Source organism: Bos taurus, chromosome 7, assembly GCF_002263795.3.
Source record: "Bos taurus isolate L1 Dominette 01449 registration number 42190680 breed Hereford chromosome 7, ARS-UCD2.0, whole genome shotgun sequence".
Lineage (NCBI taxonomy): Eukaryota > Metazoa > Chordata > Mammalia > Artiodactyla > Bovidae > Bos > Bos taurus.
The window spans coordinates 67,570,566-67,589,935 of record NC_037334.1 but is presented as its reverse complement, the minus strand read 5'-3'; the positions used below and the strand labels follow the sequence as shown (position 1 = coordinate 67,589,935).

The 19,370-nt window shown below is 40.5% G+C and overlaps 1 protein-coding gene across 7 annotated transcripts in view; it reads right to left on the bottom strand.

The window, feature by feature from the left end:
- Positions 1 to 19,370, bottom strand: part of SGCD (sarcoglycan delta) — a 1,117,349-nt gene that overhangs the window by 434,916 nt on the left and 663,063 nt on the right. The window contains exon 1 of one of the 7 annotated variants that reach the window (NM_001191263.3): positions 13,696 to 13,732. The exons of the other annotated variants lie outside the window; for them this stretch is intronic. The gene's annotated coding sequence lies outside the window, so the exon portion shown is untranslated. Of the gene's footprint in view, positions 1 to 13,695; positions 13,733 to 19,370 lie in introns of those variants that run through there. 7 annotated transcript variants of the gene reach the window in all.

Genomic DNA, 19,370 nt, shown 5'->3' with positions numbered 1-19,370 from the left:
AGATGATTGCTTCTGGGCAGGAAAGCTATGACAAATATAAACACTGTGTTGAAAAGCAGAGACATTACTCTGCTGACAAAGGTTTGTACAGTTGTGAGAGGTGGACCGTAAAGAAAGCATGTGTGCATGAAAAATCACTTCAGTCATGTACGATTCTTTGTGACCCTATGGACCCCAGCTCATTCAAGCTCATCTGTCCATTGGATTCTCCAGGCAAGAATGCTGGAGTGAGTTGCCATTTCCTTGTCCAAAAGAAGGCACAGAGCCAAAGAATTGATGCCTTCAAACTGTGGTGGTGGAGAAGACTCCTGAGAGACCCTTGGACTGCAAGGAGATCAAACCACTCAATCTTAAAGGATATCAACTTTGAATACGCATTGGAAGGACAGATGCTGACGCTGAAGTTCCAGTATTTTGGTCACCTGATATGAACAGCTGATTCTGTTCTTTCCTGATGCTGGGAAAAATTGAGGACAGGAGAAGAGGGCATCAGAAGTTGAGATGGCTGGATAGCATCACTGATGGAATGGACATGAACTTGGGCAAACTCAAGGAGATGGTGAGGAACAGGGAGCCCTGGAGTTCTGCAGTCTACGGGGTCACAAAGAGTCGGACACTACCGGGCAACTAACAACTACGTGCCAGTTACCACAGTAGAACCTGGGGCTATACAGGTCTCCAAAAGGATAAGTGGGGTATTTCTGTCTTTACTAAGCTTGTATTTTTAATGAGACAGATGGACAGTAAACGAGTAAATGGATGAAACCATTAGAACTAAAGTGGTGGAAGGAAGAAAACAAGGCAGGTTCCACGATAGAGAGTAGGGGGTGACCCACGCTGGTCATGGAAGGCCATCCTGACCAAGGGACAACTCAAGTGAGACATAGAGTTAGAACAAGTTTTCTGGCAGGGGACACAAGCATCTCAGCCTTAAGAGCATCCTCAACAGAAGCAGGACAGTCAGCAAGGTGGGCACTGAATGAGCTCAGATGAAAGAGTTAAGAGAGGGGTTTGCAGAGAGAGAATGTGGATTAACTATACTCTGCTTCATAGGCTATGGCAATAGTTCAGAATTAACATGGCTAGGCCAATAAATACATTCAGTTATTTAGAAATGAAACAAATTATACAAACCAAGTGAGCTAGGATTAATGCTGCTGCAGCATGTTGGAATTTCCAGAACACTTAAAAGTAAACAGGAATTACAGCACTGTTTACAACTGTAACCAGTTTATATAAATAGCAAGCATAAGCAAGTCCTCTCCCAGGTTCATTACAGTTTCTAGAATTTACTGTAAATCTGAGTCATTTTGGATGATTCTGGCACATAAATAATTTTACATTAGCCATGTTAATTTTTGAGGTCTCAGATTTAAATGATCTGCTTTCAAGGTTGTTTTTCACTCAGCCATCCATACAAGGTTTTAGTCTTGGATTGCTAATGTTTGACACAGTTTTGACAATTGTAACAACACTGTACTTTTACTTTTGATATAATAATCGACCTTTTTTTCCTTGTAAAATCTGCCTAGAAAAGGGAATGTCTGTTTGTATAAAATGATCCAGGAATGGCATTTCCTATTTAAGTAAATATTTGGACTAATTATAAGTTAGGTATTACATCTTCTAGCTTTTTCAGAATTTGAACATGTAAGTGTTGGAACAATTTTACTGAAAAAAAATTAGACAAGTGCATATATTTAAAAGACCTGAAGGAGATACAGTTAAAATCTCTTTTTCATTTACACTTTCAGCCTTTCTCCACAGAGTCAACTATTATCAACTTCTTTCTTCAGTTCAGTTCAGTTCAGTTGCTCTGTCGTGTCCGACTCTTTGCGACCCCATGAATCACAGCATGCCAGGCCTCCCTGTCCATCACCAACTCCTGGAGTTCACTCAGACTCACGTCCATAGAGTCAGTGGTGCCATCCAGCCATCTCATCCTCTGTCGTCCCCTTCTCCTCCTGCCCCCAATCCCTCCCAGCATCAGAGTCTTTTCCAATGAGTCAACTCTTCGCATGAGGGGGCCAAAGTACTGGAGTTTCAGCTTTAGCATCATTCCTTCCAAAGAAATCCCAGGGCTGATCTCCTTCAGAATGGACTGGTTGGATCTGCTTGCAGTCCAAGGGACTCTCAAGAGTCTTCTCCAACACCACAGTTCAAAAGTATCAATTCTTCGGCGCTCAGCCTTCTTCACAGTCCAACTCTCACATCCATACATGACCACTGGAAAAACTATAGCCTTGACTAGATGGACCTTTGTTGGCAAAGTAATTAATGTCTCTGCTTTTGAATATGCTATCTAGGTTTGTCATAACTTTCTTTCCAAGGAGTAAACATCTTTTAATTTCATGGCTGCAGTCATGATCTGCAGTGATTTTGGAGCCCAAAAAAATAAAGTCTGCCACTGTTTCCACTGTTTCCCCATCCATTTTCCATGAAGTGAAGGGACCAGATGCCTATATAAATGTTCAATACACATGAAGGCTTTATGCAATATATACACTCGAAGCATACATACTCACATTAAAATTTTTCTTTTTTACAAAAAGAAGGTGATATTTTCATTCTTTACTGTTTGCAATCTAACTTGATGTACTTACATAGCTCAGTGATAGTCCAATAAAAAACACAAAAATCTGTTTTTTAAGTTAGTTTAAAATTGAATGGTACATGATATTTAACTCAACCAGCTTTTAGGGGTGAACACAGGATGTTTCCACTAATTTTCTGATACCAATGCTTATTTAAACAGATAAATACTTACTGCATATTACAATGCGCTGGCAGTAGTCATTAAGCAGTAAAAGGCAGATTAGATTCCCTGCTTCTTGGTCCTGACATTTTAGTGGAAGAAATGACAAACAGACAGGCAAATATCGAGCTGTCATACTTACTCTTGGTAAAAGTCCTATGAATGAAAATGTAAAGCCAGAGAAGGGGACAAAGACTGGGGAAGTTCTGATCTGTAGGATGGCCAGGGAAGCCTCTCTGGTAGAAATGTTTGAGGAAAAAACATGAACAAGCAAGAGAGTAAAGCATGAGGACATTTGGGAGCGCACTCCAGTAGAGGAGACAACACCAGCAGGTATATAGGCCCTGAGGCAAGGGCTCACTTGGCATGTTTCAGGAACAGTACGGATGTATCAGGGGATACACAGGGCAGAGTGTCTGAAAGTAAGCTTGGAAGTGTGGGCAGAAGGGGTGCACCGTGGGTCTTACGTGCCACAGTAAAACCACAGGTATGACACTGACTGTGATAGTCACTGTCAGAGAACCAAGGCACAAGAGTGATCAGACTTTCCCTTTGGAATTGTTCTCATTCTCTAAGGAGCATACTGCAGGGGACAGGAATGCCAGCAGAGAAACTGGGGACTTGTGACTCCTGCAGTCACCCAAAGAGGGTGACAGTAGCTCAGATCTGGGTAGAGGCTGAGTGAGAATGTGACCAGTTGCTATATTTAGAAAGTAGAGCTAAGAGAATTTGCTATTTCCCAAGACAGAGAGCATGTGTAAAGGACAGGAGTCAAGGAGAATGCTAGGGTTCTGGCATGAGCAGCCGGGTGAATGATAGTGCCCTTTATCAGGATGGAGAAATTTGGGAAACCAGTGGCTTGTGGGGCAGGAGGCAAATGGAGTAAAAGGAGGGGGCGGGGAGAGAGAGCTCTGTTCAGTCATGTTGATTTTGAAATGCACAGAAAAATCCACGGGGGTGGTGTCACAAAGGCACTTAGAAATGAATCTGGAATTCAGGGGGAAGACAGGGCTCAGAAATGAAATGTGAAGTTCTCTGCATATAAGTAAAGCCACAGGAATGGGTTATACAGGTTTCACAGATGTCCCAACAGACCTCTCAGAGAAGACCTGAGACACTGAATTGCTAGGTTAAGGTAGGTTTGAGTGTGTTTGTGTTGTATAGATATTATCATCAAAGTCTTTCTCCAAAGTACAAAACACCTTATATTTAAATTCAAAATCCTTATCTCTGATGAATTAGAAGATATTTCAGTATAATTATGAACATTCATTCTCACTGTCCTAGAGATTTAGATGTGTGAGGTGTCAGTTGAGGTCATTTCAGACAGAAATATCTTTGTGAAACACACATACATATTTGTACTAGGCATTATCAGATACATTAGCTCATACATTCCTGACAACACTCTAGGGGATCAATCTTATTAAAACTATTTCATATATTAAGATACTGAGGTCCTAAGGAATGATGGGATGTTCTCAAGGGCTCCTAACTAGTAAGTTGGTTAGGGTCTGGACTCAATTTCTGTGTTTCCTTCCATTAAACATAGAATGAGGCAAAAGCTTAACTTTTGCTGAAAAGGATGCAAGGCATTTAGAATTACCATTTAGATATATTTAGCATGGGGTGTATTTACAAAGGGCATATGCACTGCTACCACCTGAGAAATCTGTGTTTTCTTTCAGATCATCCCATGGCACTACTCGAGGCATTTAGGACACATCGATGAGCAAAGCCACAGATCCCTAATCTCAAGGCAGTGGCAGGAGGCCATGATGGGAGAGAGAGCTAAATAACATGAAAACTATGTTTGAAACTTATTTTCTAAGAGAATGGGGGCTACAGGTAAAAGATCAAAGAATAAAAAAGACAGGAAAAGTTCATAGATAAGCAGTGCTGGGGGTGGAGAGCTGGGCAGGTTCAAATTTTAAAAGCATAAGAAAGGTTGATCTCATGAAGAAAGCAGTATCTGAGCAAAGACTTGAAGGAACCTTGATAGTCAGGGAAGATCTGGCTCTGCATACCACTCATACAGCATTCTAAACGTGGTCCTTGACACTGCATTGAGAACCAGGAAAGAACGTGAACTGAACACCCTAAACAGGAAAAGTAATTTCAAATACTGATAGCAAACTTAATAGTATCATTTTCACAGGCAAAGGGCACTGCACCCACTCACTGTGGCCTCCTCTATAACCTTTTCAGCTACACTATGGTACATAAACCCAGCGCTTCTTATATCCTCAAGGATGATTCGTATCAGAACCTGATGATGGCAACTGCAGTTGGGCCACTTGTGACTTGGGGCTTCTGTGACCTGGGGACCAAGCTGTATAATAAAATAATGAACACGACTCAAACATGTAAGATCAAAGACTGAGACACAACACTTGGAGGGAACATAGACTATATAAAATTCAAGTCACAATCACAGATGAGAAAACTAGGTCCAGGGAAGTGAAGTGACTTCATCAAGGTCACAGAGTAAGTTAGTCACAAGACGGCTAAATTGAAAACCAGCATGTTTCCCACAAATTTCAGGCTTTAGTCTTTTCAACTGAAGCTGCTATTTGATATCACTTTCATCAACCAACATTCAGCTGCCTTTTGAACAATACCCAAAAGCAAATGACAACAAAACCAGGTTTCCTAACACAAAGAATACAAAACTGATGATATGTACTTGCATAATGGTCACTGTGTACTAGACTCTGTTCTAATGCTATACTGAACCTATTTAATCCTCATAGACATATAATTACTATCCTGATTTTACAGTTAAAGCAACTGAGAAACAGAGAGGTTAAGCAACCTACTTGAAGTCATTCAGCTTGTTAAAGACAGCAAAAATTTGAACCCAGAGTGCCTGAATGAAAACTCTGCTCTAGTTCTGGTTTTAAATGCTTTCAGATATGTGTGTATACTTGGTCAGAAAACTGTGATTACTAATTAAGAACATATTTTTGTAACAGTTTATAGTTAAAATTTCTCAATGCAGATACTAATTTTAAGACAATTCTTCATATATTTTTTGAGTGACTACTGTATCTCAGCCAGGGCACATGTTACTCTAAGTACAGGCATTTTTCACCCACGTAATAAATTATCTTTGATATTTCTCTTAAACCCATATATTTTTACAGCATCATGAAAAACAGCTGTAACAAATTAGGCACACCCTGCTACAGTGATTCAATAGTTCCAAAAAATAAGCATTGATCCCATAGGTTATCCCTTGACAATTGTGCTTGGCAAGGATCTTGAGCTATTATCTGTGCTCTTACATACTTGCAATAAAATCTGTGGTCTGAAAGGAAAAATCTCGTCATCTCATCTTTAGTCAAGAAATAATTTTTAAAGATTATTTTTTTTAATATTCAACATGTCCAGAAAGAAGCAGGATAACAGTAACAGCTAAAAGTTATTATGCACTTTGCATGCCTTCACACATGTCTATATATACACCTGCTCACATGTATATATGTCTACTGAGGTATAACTTAAAACTAGTCAAACACACTGATATTCACTATGCAGCTCGAGTTTTTATAAATGTGTATAAAAAATATTCAGTCAAGACAGGGAATCCTTCCATCACCCTAGAAAGTTCCCTTAAGTCCCTTCCTCATCAGTCCTCACCCCCAGTGGCAGTGATTGTTCTGATTTCTATCATATTTCAAATTTTTAATCCTAAGTACAATTCTATGAGGTGGTGATTCCAAAGAATGTCCAACTATGAGACCCACACTCTTGGCCACTATGCTGTTCTACTCTATTTCTTCCCAATGGACACTTAGCCCATCTCGATGGTGTCCTCTGGGAGAATTAAGGCATGATGTCTTAACTTCTCTTTCAAGTATCTAGAATATACTGTAGGTACCACCCTTGAAAGAACTGAAAAAAATGGTCACTTGAATGATCTTCTATATTCTGTGTTCAAGATGAGACACCCTATTGAGAGCTTACTGATGTCAGATAAGGCAGGCAGGATCAATGAATGAAGTGGACATGTGCCTTCTCAAAGCAAAAACCACTGCCCATTCCCCCAACTGATGCACCATGAGAAATCAGGCCAGGGATGCCATTCTCCAGCTTCTTCTACATAATCTAGAGATCTAAATTTGTACATAATATCAGTGCATGTAAGTGCTTTGTAACTAAGTGGATGTAAAAAACAACAACAGAACCAAAAACAAAAAACACTTCATGAGTCAAAATGTGTCCAGAGGCCAGCCCTGGATTGCCAGTTTGGGACCTGGTGTTTGCATTCTTGGCCTAAGAAACGCCAGGATTAGCTTTACCAGTGACAAAAGGGAGACCACAAACCTCTGAAGGTCACAGCCAGCCTAGGAGGTACTGTTTGTCATCATGTGGTAAAAATTCCACTGTCCAGACTCTGGTCTAATGCCAGCACTCCTTCCCACTGAGGGAAGCAGATGACTTTGGTAAACATCATAAACAAACAGAAGAAAAAAAGAAAGAAAGAAAGAAACTGACAATGGGAAGAGGAAAGCAATAAAAACACAGAAGGAAAGAGCTAGAAGGAGTATAGAACAGTAAAGACGACAACTACAGGTAAGAAAAGGAAGCAAAGGACAGGCGTCTCTAGGTCTGAAGCATATTCCTTCACTGACTATGCCGGCCCAGGACCACAACCCCAGATGGAGTTGGGACAACAGGGTAGTGGGGAATGACGGAGTGGAGAAAAGAGATCATTCTGATATTTATTTACTCTGCGCTTTATGAGACCAGTTTCAGTGCTTAAATATTTTGACCGTGGGAAATAATGGCAGAGTTTCTAGGAATTTTGAAATTCAGAGAAATCATGAGAGAATCCAATCCTGTCAAGTCTGATCCTGGCAAGGCTCTGTGGTCTGAACAAGAAGGGAATTTCTAACCCCCAGCGATACAGTTTTTATCAGGAAACTGTGCTTGCTGTAATAGGTGCCACTGCATTATTGGTTAAAAAGAAGAATAAAGCTACCACTTCCATATCCACCTACATACCCAGAGTTCCACTGAGACAACAACCAGCAGATTTTTGAGCAAACCAATCTCACAGGATTTATACCCTTCGTGAACCGTGGTGACATGTCCCTCCCCGACTCCTGCAGACTTGCTCAACAGGTCACAGCTTACATGGCTTCCTTTACAGAAGACAGCTCACACTTGACAAAAGGAATTTGAAACTATAAGAAAGATGATTACCTTTCTGTGCGGTAGCAAAGGTGAAAGAAAAAGGACAGCGGAATCTTCAGAGAAATTAAGGTGACAAAGAAAAAGTAACCTGGATTATTCAGCATAAAACTCTCCTCTGCCGATTGTCTCAGTGCTTCATCTTATCATTTGACATGGCTATTTCCTTCTTTGTCAGTTTGCATCATGTGGAACTAATTTTAAATATATACAGCTAACATACTTAAGTCCTTACCATGTGCAAGGCACCAAGCTAAGGACACTCTAAGTACAAGCTCACAACATACTATGAGGTAGATGCTACCATGTTCATTTTAAAGATGATAAAATTGTGGCTCACGGACAGGATGTAACTTGCCCAAGGTCACACAGCCAGGGTCACAGTCCAGTTTTGTGTACCTCAAAACCTAGGCTCACTTCACTGTGTAATCATTCTCCCTCTGCTACAAGATCATCCCCTCTTCCACTCTCCTTCCTTACTGTGCTGCTTCTTGCTTACAATAACCCTCCACTCCTTGGGTTCACAGATGTATCATGGTGTCCTGTTCATACAGTATGCCCCTGTTAGATGACAGGAATTGAGTTTAGGGAATTTTATTTTTGTCAGGAGGAGGCTGCCTAGACCGTGTTCAGAGAAAGGGTAAAGAGAAGGGTGCAGAAAAGACAATGGAGAGAGAAAGATTTTAATACATTCATAAAGAGAGTTTAAGAATGAAAAAAACAGTAGAATGTGAGATAAAACACTTTACAGGCATCTGATCCCATTTTACAGTTGGAAAAACTGAGATTCAGCTCTTAGCAGACTCAGGACCTATCCCAAGATTTGTGGCCACCACTACCCTTATTCCTTCTCTTCACCTCAAGTTCTGCACCAAGGCCTCCTACCACCCTCTAATGTGCCTTAGGAGTATAGCAATGGCCATGGGTTACAAAGTACAGAGATGTAAATGTGGCCCAACCTGAGGAGACTGGAGGTGATAAATAATGCCCCGAGCTGCTTTGCAGTACAGTGAGGCTCTCCATCACTGAATGAAGTAAAACAGACTCAGTTCTGAAGACCAATATCTGGTTGGCTTCAAGAGAATAACTTGAGGAATTTTTTAAAAATAGAGGGATTTTTCAACTCTAATCTCAGAAATTTTGATTCAAGAGGTTTTGAAAGACCATGGAACCAGGTGATTTCTGAGGGCCTTCCTACTACTAAGATTCTATTATGTTACTTTCTCTGACACAGCTTCCAAAGTATCGCCTGTCATTACTAAGCCACGCATGTAACAAGTAGTTGACACTAGACTCAGAGTCAAGGGACAAGAAGCATCGCCCTTGTCTCTGAACACCTGTGTTCTCCCAGCAGGTAACATATCTTTTCTAGTCTCAGTGTATACTTCTTTAAAATAGAAGCAAAATACGGTTGGAAGAGTTCTAAAACTCTTGATGTGGACCTGTGGGCTCCTATTCCACACTCAGAGGGCCTCCACGCATCATAGGACTATAACTGCATGGGACCAGTAGGCACATGACCCAGTTCTGGGTATATTCTGAGACACGAGGAAGTCTGTGTGGGAGGGGATCCCTTCCTGATTAAAGAGGCAAAGTTTCATGAGAAGTATTTTTCTTCTTCATGTTTGCCATTTTTGTTCTGACTTGAACATGACACGTGGAGATGAAAAAATGAACAAAAGGAAGCTGTGATCTTTGGAGACACCGCTCAGCTGCCACAACAGTCTTGGACTACCTAGGTGTAATATACATCACATCCACAAAAAGTAAGGTCCTACATGTTCCGACTCTATGAGCAGGGTTTCTATTTGCAGCCAAAAGGAGCCTTCACTGATATAGCACTAAAACTCTTTCTTCAAATGAAATTTCTTGCAAAACCCCAATATATATAAACAACTAAAAGTGGCTATACTGTTTAGAAAAATAGATGGGGTGTTTCCAGAGCCATTCCCTCCTAAATTCCTGCAGAGTTTCCTCCATGGAACCAGAATTGGTCAAAATCATTACTTCTCAAGGTAGAGTCTCCAAGACACAGGGATTCTCAGATTTTCTCCAGACTCAGAGAGTTTTCTGCCAAATTTGTTCTTGTGTTTTCCTTTCTCATTTCTTTGATGTGCTTATTTTATTTTTTTCAAATTTTATCCTAGGAAATGCAGATCCAAGTCATGACCAGTGGCTACTACTCGCGGTTTTGGTGTGTGCATTTGTATTCGGTGTACAGTCATTTGGCAACAAGTGATTTGATTCCAATTGTCATGACCAGAGAAAGGAGAAGAGTGTGATATAACAAAATGACATATTCCTTCAAGGTGCACATCAAAGGATATCTTGGCATGCAAATGAAGGTACATTTGAAGAGAAAAAAAGTCATGGAAGAAGCAAGTACGTATCCAGGATATAAAAGTATGAATGTCTGGAATCAGAATAATCTCCAGTTCCAAGTTCACGGTGTAAACTTTATTAAATTCTAGTAAAGGATCCTCTAGGCTTCGCAGGTGACACCCGTGGAAAAGAATCTGCCTGCCAATGCAGAAGGTACAAGAGATGTGGGTTCGATCCCTGGGTCAGGAAGCTCCCCTGAAATAGGAAATGGCAATCCACTCCCGTATTTTTGCCTGGAAAAGTCCATAGACAGAGGATACTGGGAGGCTACAGACCATGGTCTTGCAAAGAGTCTGATAAGACTCATGCTCACACTAAAACACCCTCTATATTAAGAAACCAATGTTGATAACCTGAATATTGTTAGATATTTTTCTCTGTATTTAATTCATATATTTATTTTAGTGTTATGGATGCCTAATAATTATTAAAATAAAGAGGTAATATCTAAGTGAGTATTTTGGGGTTTGTACATGTTTAAATAACAGTATAATTAAAACAGTGGGAACATGGACTTTCTCCCGCCCTGTTAAAAGGGGTCTTTATATCACTGAAGCTCAGATTCTGGACTACAGGATGTTAAGCCTTAATCCTTTCCAGATGGTCAATTCCATAATTCCATGAACCTTTTCACCTTATGGAATATTAAATACTTTCACCAACAATGTGGTACATGCCCTTGGAGATGTTTTTAAAATAAAAAAAGAGATAAAATTAAATTCACAAATTGCAGTAAAGCATATGTATCCTTCTATTAATATATTCCTTTTCAAAAGTATGTCTTAAGGATGAAGCATCCATGAGCAGGCCTTGGAACAAGCTCTGCCTGCTGCCACCCCTCCCCCATCTCCACCTGGCCCCTTCACTCATCACTCCCAGCAGAAATATCTCTGGACGGAACAAATACAGGTTAAAAATAAGGCCTTAAGAGCCTGCTCCCTCCTCATTTAGGAAATCTGAACCCTTGGGCAATGCCATTCTTACAAAATGTGTTTTCTGATTACTTCCATAAGGCAGAGCATGGTGGACTGACCATGGCGTCTTCAGTTGTGAACAGGATAAAACAATTCTGCTCACCAAGGCCATGGTTTAGCCCCATATTTCAAGCTGAACCAATCGGTGCCCACTGGGCTTTGCTGTTCTAGCATGTACGTTTCATCCGTGCACATGGATCTCCTTCCACCCAGCTTGCGTTGTGGCGACTCCTCCCTCCCTGTAGCTTCTACCTCTGCCCTGCATTTCTTCACCTCTACCCTCCTTGACCCCTCTTTCTTTTTTTCAAATGTCAGCGGAGCTGGATTTCCACCTCCCATACTTCTAAAAGAGGGAAACTATAGAGTTTCTTCCAAGTTTCAAGCAATGTTGTGCACAGCCCTGCAACGTGAAGTTGTTATTTCACGCTTGTTCAGCTCAGTTCAGTTCAGTTCAGTTCAGTTGCTCAGTCGTGTCCGACTCTTTGCGACCCCATGAATCACAGCATGCCAGGCCTCCCTGTCCATCACCAACGCCCGGAGTTCACTCAGACTCAAGTCCATCGAGTCAGTGATGCCATCCAGCCATCTCATTCTCTGTCGTCCCCTTCTCCTCCTGCTCCCAATCCCTCCCAGCATCAGAGTCTTTTCCAATGAATCAACTTTTCGCATGAGGTGGCCAAAGTACTGCTCAACATGAACTAAATTTAGAGGAGCATGACATTAGAGCTCCAGAGTCTCCTTTTTCACAGGCAGTTTGTTTGGCTATGGTTCACATTGCTTCCCAATCTGTCTTGGCATCTTACGCACTCCATAGGCAACCCAAGTATAGTCACTGTCTATCCTATCTTCTTCCCCCTTTTTGGAATTATTCCAAATTCTCTTCACTCCAACCCAAGCCAAGCCAACCCAAAGATGATGGTCATGAAGAAAATATTTGTGTGCCATTTCTCAGAATAAGAAGTCCTGCTGCCAGTCATTTCCTAATTCCCTCCTCCAAGTGCAGACTGTAGAGAAAATAAAATTGCCAACTGAGAGGGCTGACTTGCCGCTGACAAAACACAATGCCTGCACACGTATCCAGGTCTTATGCAGACATATATGAACAAGTCCAGCCCCACACTCTTTACTCATCCACTAATCTCTTTGCTATCAGATACTTGTTGAGATATTTTAGAATAAAAGTAAACACAAACCTTATTGAGGTCCATCCTAAGAGGTCTAGCTACTCTGCTTTTCAAAAAGCAGCCACAAATCCATTCATTCATCTATTTCTCCAACTATACTCCTGGCCAAGCCCCTTGTGGAAAACACCACTGTTGTCACTCATGGCTCTGCCAGAAATCACAAAGCTCTAGTGAGATCTGGTCCAGCTCTTTCAGAACTGAACCACTTCCTGAAATGCATTTATATTTTGCATTTTCTAAATGCTAAATGTAGGATAAGGTATAGCATTTGTGGGGGAGGGGTAAAAATCAGTTGCATTATAATTGATATCTATGAAAAATAATTATCTAAAATTTGTTATTTTTAAAAGCACTCTCTTCAGTAAGGTGCAAAATAGAATAATTTAAATAAAATTCACATGGTTACATGTCTATCTTTTAACTGATTTTGAGTAAATTACTGCCTTCTGTGACTCTATAGTTATCTATACTTCATAAAATACAGAAGTATTTTTTATTGGAGTATAATTACTTCACAACATTGTTACAGAAGTATTTTCTGAAAGAAGTGCCAGATACTTCTGCAACTCAGAAAAACTGAAAATTATTATAGAAACAGAATTATAGATGTTGATCCAGCATATTTCTAGGCAAATATATCACTGAGCTCCTTAATGACAGTCAAAATCCCACATGATAATAAAAGATGCCAGGATCTCATACGCACATTTCTGTTCCTACACTCTGAAAGCATAATCCAAAATAGAAACTTCAAACCCCGATTCCCTCTAAAATGAAAGCCATTTTCTGCTATAAATGCCCCTCTCCAAACTCTCATGAAGCAAAGAACACAGACAGTTTCATCTAAAATTATCTTCCCTGTCAATGAACTGTCCTTTTTCGTAGAAAAGTTACAGAAGGTTGGAACAGGGTGACAACACAAGAGTTCACAGACTTCTTTTTCACAATGGTGTTGCCAGTTCAATCCTAACTTTTCAAAGCGTCTCTGCCCTGCTGAAAAGCACATTTTGGAAGGGCTGGGGGAGAAGAAAAGATTACATCCCCACACCAGATGTTTAAGTGATGAAGTTCTAACTTGTTCCCACACATACACACACCCGCCCCCCACCACCACCCACAAAAACTCGGAGTACTTCCAAACAATCAGCAGGTAGAAAGTGAAGAGAAAGCGTGGAAACGCAAGGACCGAACAGTCCCCTACCTCTTCTCTGCTTCACAGAGCTGCTGATGAGTCCCACACAATCCAGGCGTGTGTGGAGCGGCTGGAAGGAGGCAGCCACTCGGCCTGCCGAGGCTGAGCAGGCCCAGCCTGCGTTCAGAAGCTGCCCCAGTCAGATTTTCCAACTGCAGAATTGCAGCCAAGTCCCTGCCCATGCCTGAAGAATTTCCTGAACAGCATTCCCGTTCTTTTTCTGACTGCTTTGAAACCGTACTCTGTACTTCAATACAGCTTTGTCAGGCCAACTCCCAGCTACTGGGCTGTCTCCAGCTCTCAATGGGAAACACATGTGTCAAGCACAGACGCGCTCCCCTGCCCCAGTGCCCATGCGTCTGCTGGGCTCACACAACCACAAAGGCAGGGGCTTCTAGAGCCAATGCTGATTTCTCAGCCATTCTCCACAGGGCCTCTGCTCTGGGGTGCTAGAAGCGGCAGCTGAGTCTCCTCTTGCTGCCGCTCCATCGCACCCCTTTTCAACTTTCTCCTTCCTCTCACAGTCCCCAGCTGATGACCCGTGTTAGCTGCCCCAACTCTTGCCAGTCCTGATTATAAGCCTATTACAACTGAGAGATGGGAATTCTGATTTGATCTTCCTACCTGCTGTTGTCTCTGTCTTTGCTCAATATTTCAATTGTTGGAAGGGAAACAATATTTTTAGCATTTTCAGACTGGTTCAGTACTTCTGAGTTGTTCCCGCATCCTGATGTGTGCATCTTTTACTGATCTCACTAAAAATAATGCAATTATTTTTCAGGCACTTTTGTGGCTCTCTGCTCTATAAGATGCTGGTCTGAAAATGTAACATTTGCATGCTGGTGTAATAGGTGTTGTGTAATGCAGACTGTGTAATACTTTCTATAAAGAAGTAGAAGGTGAAAAAATTGTAACTTTTATCAGGATGTGTCTTAATTCTCTGCACCTGTGATTATTTCTGGATGGCACTCCATCAATGTCTTAGGTACCTGTCTCCTGGACCCTGTGGTCTACCTTTCCATAAAACACTAAAGGAAATTTCTAAAGATACGAAGAGGACACCCCTCTTCTCCCACACTGAAAACCCCTTATCTAAAAAGCCAAAGCTAAGTTGTCAACAGTAACATTGTAGAATAAGCTGATTTAAAGAGAAAGCCTCATTTATTCTGAGCTTTTTTTTTTTTTTTCTTTTCTTTTTTGGGGTATGAATATTGTACTTCCAAAATCGTATCCCACTAGCAACTTATTTTGAAGAACTGGCTTGCCAGATTTTTAAAGTGCTGTGTGTTCCTAAGGGGCTGTTGTGAATAATGGATTTGGTGTGATCTGGGGTTTAATATTAAACTGCAATGGGTTCCTTCAGGAGGATTCGACTTTTGCCTTGGGAAGCAGTGTCTGTGGAGGGTGGGGAGGGGAAGGAGCATGTGTACCTCTAAGGTCAGGACACAATTATAGAATCAGAGAACTTCAGAGGAGAAGGGAACCCCAGAGACAATCCAATACAAATTCTACCAACCCTTCATTTTGCAAAGGGAGATGGAGGTCCACATGATGAAATGACTTGTCCAGAGGTGCAAAAGACTCTTAATGTTATAACTGAGGCCAGAAAGTAGATTTGGGTGAATTTTCCATGTGTTATCTCTATTCCAGCATCATTTGGGAAAGGCAGGATCATCTAACCTTCACAAGAGAAGGCTTATAATCTGATGGCCTGGATCTAATCTTAGCTCTGTCTCTTAAGGCTGTGAATCCTGATTAGTTTGCTTGACTTTTCTGGGCCTCAGTTTTCTCATCTGTAAAACGGAGATAACAACAGACTCTACCTCACAGAATTATTAGAATTTGATGAGATAATTCATGCAAACTGTCTATCAGAGTGCATATAAATACATTTTGGTTTACTTTTCCTTTTATTGAATTGAGCAAAAACCAGACTCTTTCTCTCACTGAAAAGCAAAATTGTACTCTCACATTTAGTTTGAGTTCCTAGAATCAACTATTTTATTGGCTAATTAACTTTTCTGCCAACTACCTTTACATAATAGGGGTCTACCACCTTAAGCATAGACAAGCGTCCTAATGCTGTATTGGAACATTAGCCAACCACATGACTACGCTTCATTTATTCTCTACACATAACACTGAAGTATTTCCTCAAGATTAACTCACAGGCAAGGTAAACAGTGAAACCAAATTTGCAGTCAGTTATATGATGCTGAACAAAGTGCTATTTGCACAGAACTGGACCTTCTCTCTGAACCTTAAGAGCTCAAGATTACCATTCTAAAAATAGAAGACCATTAACAATTGCAATCCCCATGTTTGGCAATGGGCAATGCTCTAAATTAACAGCAACAACTACAAAATAAAATCCCCTAAGTCAAGGAAGAAATCCTACTGAGGAAATGGTGACGACAAATTCTAAAGTATCAGATTTCTGTCTGGGGTTCTAGAGCCTTTGTTTCGAAAGAAATCATAGCAAGTGGTTCATGAACTTATTAATCATGTTGAGGTGCCCAACTTCTTTTGGGGAAAAAAAGAGGTAGGGTAGTTCTTAATTTTCCAAAGAAGACATACAGATGGCTAACAAACACATGAAAAGATGCTCAACATCACTCATTATCAGAGAAATGCAAATCAAAACCACTATGAGGTACCATTTCACGCCAGTCAGAATGGCTGCGATCCAAAAGTCTACAAGCAATAAATGCTGGAGAGGGTGTGGAGAAAAGGGAACCCTCTTACACTGTTGGTGGGAATGCAAACTAGGACAGCCACTATGGAGAACAGTGCGGAGATTCCTTAAAAAACTGGAAATAGAACTGCCTTATGATCCAGCAATCCCACTGCTGGGCATACACACTGAGGAAACCAGAAGGGAAAGAGACACGTGTACCCCAATGTTCATCGCAGCACTGTTTATAATAGCCAGGACATGGAAGCAACCTAGATGTCCATCAGCAGATGAATGGATAAGAAAGCTATGGTACATATACACAATGGAGTATTACTCAGCCATTAAAAAGAATACATTTGAATCAGTTCTAATGAGGTGGATGCAACTGGAGCCTATTATACAGAGTGAAGTAAGCCAGAAAGAAAAACACCAATACAGTATACTAACGCATATATACAGAATTTAGAAAGATGGTAACGATAACCCTGTATACGAGACAGCAAAAGAGATACTGGTGTATAGAACAGTCTTTTAGACTCTGTGGGAGAGGGAGAGGGTGAGATGATTTGGGAGAATGGCATTGAAATATGTATAATATCATATATGAAACGAGTCACCAGTCCAGGTTCGATGCACGATACTGGATGCTTGGGACTGGTGCACTGGGACGACCCAGAGGGATGGTATGGGGAGGGAGGAGGGAGAAGGGTTCAGGATGGGGAACACGTGTATGCTTGTGGCGGATTCATTTCGATATATGGCAGAACCAATACAATAATGTAAAGTTTAAAAATAAAATTAAAAATTTAAAAAATAAAGAAAGAAAGAAAAAACATGTTAAAAAATAAAATAAAACAATGGCAAAACAAAAGCAAAAATCATAAAACAACTGGAAAAATCAAGGTCAGACTTTATACACAGGCAGTTAATGATGATTTAATCAAAAGGATGCTGCTTTGAGACATGCAATGTCTCTCCACAGACTAACTACCTGGCTCCTTTCAACTTGTCTATTTGAAGAGGGATAACTCACTGAAACACCATTCATTACTACTAGCTGGAAACTTCTAAAACGTTACTTACTTCTTCTAATGTTAAGAAAAATATCCAAAACTTGAATTATCAGACCAGCAAGTGGTCACATTCTGTCAAACTCATATGTGGCAATTGTTTAACATGCCCTCTTAATTATTTAACGGAAATGTGCTTTGTTTGATACGTTGCTGACAACTGAATAAAGATCCCAAACATCACCTGAAGGGAGCTTTTAAAATAACTAGAGCTAGGAGCCCCAAATCAAATAGATTTTGATTCTGTGGGAATGGGATAGGGACCAGGTAATAGTATTTTGTTTTGAGCTCCACACCACCCACAAAACGATTTGGCCAAAATGAAAATGACTTTAGTATGAGCCAGACCTAAGAATCACTAAGTTACAGTGATAGCCTAACTTTTCCATCATAAGCCTAATCGTGTCGCTCTGTGTGCTCAGATTCTTAGATGGCTTGAAAGGGAAAAATGGCCCCCATCACTAAGACTTGAAAGGCCTGGCTTGATCTGGTCCCTTGTCTACATCTTCAGTCTCATCTACTGTCAGTCTCCCTCTTCTTCCAGTGCTTCAAAGAAATCACATATCTTTTTACTTGAAAATCTTAAAAAAAAAAAAAAAAAAAAAGCTACTCTCTCCTGAAAATACAGCTCCACTCTTATGTTTTCTTCTACTTAACTACTAATTCAATCTTTAAACTCATATTCTGTTATCACTTTCTCTAGGATTCAGGTATCTGAACCCCAGAACTAAAAATCCCCTGTTATATACATCCCCAAACTTGCACACATAGATGTGATTATGTATTTATTTGTATTTTTGTTTGAATCATGTTAATCTTTCCTGCTAAAAACTAAATATTCTCCTTCAGGCCTGAAATTAGCCTTGCTTTCTCCCTACTGTATCCTAGTTCTGTGCATACTGCAAAGCTTTTAGGAAGTATACAATAGATATTTTCAAGTAAGTGAATGCAGTTTTTTAATCCAAGTCAGGAATATGCATCTAACTTCATTGTTTTTTTAATCTCAAATTTTCAAACTTCATTTAATTCTTCTGACATGTTAAATTATTATATTGTATCATACTCAGAATACTGAGTTTTTCTATAAGGTGTAAATATTTTTGAAAACTAATAAACCATCCACATGTTTAGTTAAAAGACTGAGAAATTATCAAGTCAAGTGCCTGACAAAGCCCTTAAGGCCTCAGGTACAGGTACTGTTACTAAGCCCAAGTTTGTACTGCTTGCTAAATTATGGGCCAATAAAGGAAGAGATGAAGTATTAGGGAAATGAACACTGACTTTATTCAGAAAGCCAGCATACCAAGAAGATGGTGGACTAGTGTCCCAGAAAACCATCTTACCAAGAAAGTTGCGATACACATACAAAATGGAATATTACTCAGCCATAAAAAGGAACACATTTGACTCAGTTCTAATAAGATAGATGAACCTAAAACCAATTATACAGAGTGAAGTAAGCCAGAAAGAGAGAAGCGAGTATTGTGTACAGGATATAGAAAGATGGCACCGATGAGCCTATCTGCAGGGCAGCAGTGGAGATGCAGACAGAGAGAGAACAGGCTTGCACACACAGCAGGGGAAGGAGAGGGTGGGAGGAATTGAGAACCCAGCATGGAAACACATACATTCCCATATGAAAAATTAGACAGCCAGTACAAATTTGCTGTATGGTGCAAGAAACTCAAAACCGGTCCTCTGTGACAACTTAGAGGGGTGGGATGGGTGGGAGGGAGGGAGGTTTCAAGAGGAAGGGACATAACATATACCTCTGGCTGATTCATGTTGATATATGGCAGAACCCAACACAACACTGTAAAGCAATTATCCTCCAATTAAAAATAATTTTAAAAAAGAAATAGAATGTACTCCGGAGCAGGGGGGGGTGGGGTGGATGTAGAATTCAAACTTCTTTGACATTAAAAAGGAAGGGGGTA